This window comes from Saccostrea cucullata, unplaced genomic scaffold (assembly GCF_032062105.1).
Source record: "Saccostrea cucullata isolate Sc308-1 unplaced genomic scaffold, CSIRO_AGI_Scuc_v1 ctg2732, whole genome shotgun sequence".
In the NCBI taxonomy this organism is placed as follows: Eukaryota; Metazoa; Mollusca; class Bivalvia; order Ostreida; family Ostreidae; genus Saccostrea; species Saccostrea cuccullata.
In genome coordinates, this window is record NW_026935280.1 from 18,133 (window position 1) to 22,996 (window position 4,864).

General features: G+C 32.5%; 1 long non-coding RNA gene across 1 annotated transcript; it reads right to left on the minus strand.

The window, feature by feature from the left end:
• Positions 1-288: 288 nt before the first annotated feature.
• Positions 289-4,450, minus strand: LOC134242353 (uncharacterized). The gene is made up of 3 exons (XR_009986851.1): positions 4,357-4,450; positions 2,437-2,496; positions 289-863 (listed from the first exon to the last, which is right to left on the minus strand). It is a non-coding gene; the product is annotated as an uncharacterized LOC134242353 (long non-coding RNA).
• Between the last annotated feature and the right edge of the window lie 414 nt (positions 4,451-4,864).

A 4,864-nucleotide genomic window follows, 5' to 3' on the forward strand; every position in this document is an offset into this window, starting at 1 on the left:
CGCAAGGTTTCAGTATGCGTATACGGTTGAAATACATATGGTTTACCAATGGTTTCCGCAACAGAAACTTGCTGAAACTTGAGGTATACGCAAGGTTTCAGTATGCGTTTACAATATTGATATACATATTGTATACTATAGGTTTCCGCAACGGAAACTGTAGTATTGACTACCCAATTTAGCCCTGGTTTTCAACCAAAAGTCATTTTACCCCTGAATTCTCATATTGGAAAAAACAACAACACACTAACACTAGTTATCAAAGAATATTTAATGTTATTATCAACATTTACATACATCGGGTTGAACATTTATTTTCTCTTGCATCATCAACATTTTTACAGCTAAGTCCGAGTCCTCAAGCCACGACAGGAGGACAGAGAAAATGTCTGCATTTAATGACGTCTCATACATCAGAGATATAATCTTGCGACAAAAACTTACAACTGCATTACTGCAATCAATCAACTTAACATGAATTTGGTTTATGCGAGTCTAGCATTATCAAGGAAATGTAAAATTACTTGGTATAATAAATGCACAAGTTCACATCATAAGTAGCCAATAACTATGGGGGATTCCGTTGTTAAAAATTCAATTTGTAGTCCATCATCAACCAACAGAAAAGTCCTTGAGTGGTTCTCATTTTTTGATGACCCACTTACACTTATCATGCTTATGATAGTGGTGGCTGCATGTTTTCGGAACTGTGCAACACATCACTGTAGTCTGCGTTTATGACATGTTCCAGTTTCAGCTGACTTTAAAAATATCAATGCTTGAGAACAGAGAGACTTGTTTTCATCATTGGAGAAATGAAATCACGTTCAAGTTGGATTGATCTGCTCATCAGTTACCTCAACCTATTGAAAATATATATAAATATAGTTAAACAAAATCCCAATCTAAATAAAACAACATGTTAGATCCTCTCGCATACTCACTACACAACATCTAACAACATCCCATAGAAGGTCACGTCAGATGTCAAATACAAAACAACTCTAGACTTATTCGTTCCAATATATGAAATACAATAATTTTGCAGTTGACGATTTGATTGGTTAATAGAATTTGACCTCTAACGTGTCTCTCTACAGGATGTTGTTAGATTTAGGCAGTATCTAACATTTAATATTAATTGGATTGACAAAGTCCCTAAAGCTGTTCTAGTACAAGCCTTGTTTGATTAATTTCACATTTTAAGCATTTTTTTTTTTTATCAGAATGATTTAAAATGAAATCTAAAAATTTATCAAGTGTAAAATATCATTAGTTTATTGAAGTTGCCTCTTTTAAACACTTGACTAGGGATAATGAAATAAACAAATTTGAATTTATTTAAATGTTCCTGAATATGTATGATTCTATAGATTTGTTCCTGATTTTCAGAATAAATTAAGGAATTTTCTTTCATTCTACTTGTTCATCAAAATATTTCTTTTTTATTTGAATAACAACTAGAGGCCCAAAGACCTAATAGGTATTATGTAACAACTTTCACTCAATTGAATTTGGTTCGTGTTTTAAACAAAAAGCCATGAAATTCCAAATTTTGAAAGACGCACCATTGTTTATCATAATTATACACTTAGCATGCTAACTTTGGTTACTCAATACCCAAAGGTGCATCAGAGTAATAAAGATAAAATGCAATTCCATTTTAAAACCACCAGTTGTGTACCCCACCCCACAGGAACCACTGACCCTGGGGCCACACATTTCAAAGTTTTCTAAATGTTATCTTAAGTTTTATTTCATCATAAATGGTTGATTAATTCCAAAGAGCTATATGGACCAACCCTAGTACTAGAACCCCTGACCTTGGGGCCATGAATTTAATAATTATGGTAAATGACTCAGTGCTCATTACAATCATGCCAACAGTTTGACTGCCTGATGTCCAGGAGTAAAAAAGAAGGGGAGATATCATTAAATTTACAAATTTTGTTCCCCTTCACCCATAGATGCTTTGTACCAAAATTGGTTGAAATTGGTTGAGCAGTTGCAAGGAAGAAGCTGAAAATGTTCAAATGTTAACACACGATAGACAAAAACAGATAGTAATAGGTCACCTGAGTTTACTAATGTGACCTAAAAATAGGCCTGTTTATAAATACTTATTTTAAATAAATCATAGAATTTTAGTAGGTAGCTCGCAAAATGAGACTTTCTAAGAAAATGTTAACATCTGTTAATTTGATGGAAATGCCGAACATATAAAGATATTATATAAAGCTTAAAAAGTGGAGGAAAGCAGCTTACGCCCCCCCCCCCTCCCCCACAACACACATACACACTGACAACCACTGACTATGATAAATAGAGAGCTTTAAATTATACAGTGAGATTAAGAAAACAATAGAAAATAAAAGCATAAACTTTGTGCTTTAGTCCTTAATTTCCTAAAATAGAGAACTATACATAAGTTCTTACTTTTTAACAGAAGTATTCTTCATCCTCTCTTAGTTTTCAGATGATTTGTTTCATGGATATCTGATATTAAAAAAGATTGAGTTAGTACAGTACTTTACAGTAATAACTTTTTTGTTTTTAGCATGAGCTCAGAAAAGTCCCAAAAACCACTTGCATGTCCATTTCCTTGCACCTGACATGCAGTGAAAATTCTAATGGACACATGACAAAGAAAAAAAAAAATGATTGGAAATTGTATCATTTTAAAATGGACACAGTCACACTCTGGTCTAATTCTTAGTGGCAGTCCTATCAGGCTACATGTATCACAACGTCAATTTACAAGATCTTGAAAATTTAATGCAATTATATCTGAGAGTGAGAAAAATTAAATAAGTTATAATTTTCCATAAAAGCAAGACTACATCTAAATTATGTTTGTTTAAGATATGTAGGCCTTCTCCGTTTCAAAATTATAACTTATTTGATAATTTATTTTATTAAATATTCTATTTTACATCAAGGAAAGATCATTTGTATAATAAGACAGAGCTAGGACTCTTCAGTGGCCTTTGTTGAAAACTGATTTAATTAGTGATAGAAATATAGCAAATGGTAAACAGCTATAAACAGAGAGATTACAAAAATCTTATTTGTGTATCAGTCATTTTAACAAGTCAATAAAATTTAGAGATCATAAAAGTATTATGTCAAATTTTCATAATGGGTCACATTGCCAGTGGTTAGAGCGACACGCCTAGAGTTGGGGAGTAAGAGCTGATTCCTACATCACCGGGTCTGAATCCAATGTAGTACACAGAGACTGGTCCCTCGGATGAGACTGTGTTGCTGACTTGTCCACATTAATAAAAAGTTCTCTAAAGGGTAACAAATAAATAAAAGTATATGACTGTATAATGAATCAAGACATGTAACTTAAGAAATTGAAAAAGACCAATTGCCCATTTCATCAAGGCAAGCTCCGTCTATCATAAGACACACTTCATAAACAGGTAGATACTGTTCTGTTCATATCAAGAGAATCATTTTTATGGTTGTGATTTCTGATGTATTTACAAACTGCACCACATTTAATACACAAGGTACAATAAAAACATGGTATTTCTGATTAACAATTACACCATGCACTCTAGCGGTAAATCAAGTTTTAGGTTGCTAAAATATTGTCAATTGTTTCATATAGATCAAAACATGCACATGTGTCAGCATGAAATTACAATTGATCTATTAATTTAAAATAAATATAATTTTAACATTTTACGTTTAATTAATCATAATTATGCCTTGTAAGAAAAGATGCTTCTGTATCTTTGTGTATAACTACTTTGTTAGACTTGCTCAAGTCTCTATGTTTTTATTGTTTATTTTTCATAAATAGTTTTATAAATTCTTTTTTCTTATTTGTATTGCTGTCTCCTGCTCTCTGTCATAGGTAAATGTTATCAAAAAGTATGAAAGAGAGCACTAAAACAGAGAGACTTGAGCAAGTCTACTATTTTGTTCACGTACGACAATGTTTCAAAATCGTAATGTATGGTATGAAACTTCATAAAATACTTCAACTTGAACATGTTGAATAATGTGAGGCATTCTGAAAATTATCAAGTCACTTTCATATCCCAAAATCTGCAAGTTCTCAGGAATTTTACTTTCATGACTATACAAGATGTACATATTGGCATTTCACAGTGATACAATACTACACAATGGCATTCTCCCAACATGCCATCTAACATGTCTAATATTTACGATTCTAGACTGCATGTATGTTAAAAATATATTCAACCCCTTCCTCGGCTGTGCAGCACAGTCTTCCATAATAAAAACAATTCAGCAAAAAAATAAATGTAGGATTCAAGAAACTACTCCTGCGAATAACAATGAACACATCCAGCAGTTATAATGAACAACAAAGCTCACCTTTTCTGAAAGAACATAAGCGTGGGTGCAAATCTTTCGATTTTCCGAAAAAGTAAACACCGGATACAAGTTCATAACGATATTATCCTCTAAAACCAACCTACAATGAAAATTCCGGAATACTACAACACGTATTTTTTTTTAACCATGATCGGGACGATACAGAAAAAAATATTCTAATAATCATATGAAAACAAGCAAGATAAATACAATGGTACAAAATGCATGCGACCGTTTTAACAGCAATTAATTATACGTATTACAACCTAAGCTGAGAATGATTTACAAGGCGCTTTTTCAAAATAATTATAACTGTACGAGAATGGTCAATTTGAATTTTTGGAACGCGCCGTTTGACCCAACTTTATTCTTACGATAGCAGACAATAAAAACAAAAATAAACGTGCTCTGAACTGTAAGAAATAACTACCTGTATCTAATCTGTCGTTTGAGGTGCCTTTCTTCTGTGTAGAGTCAAAAGATCTTCCCATCTCTGTTGTTTTTCTTG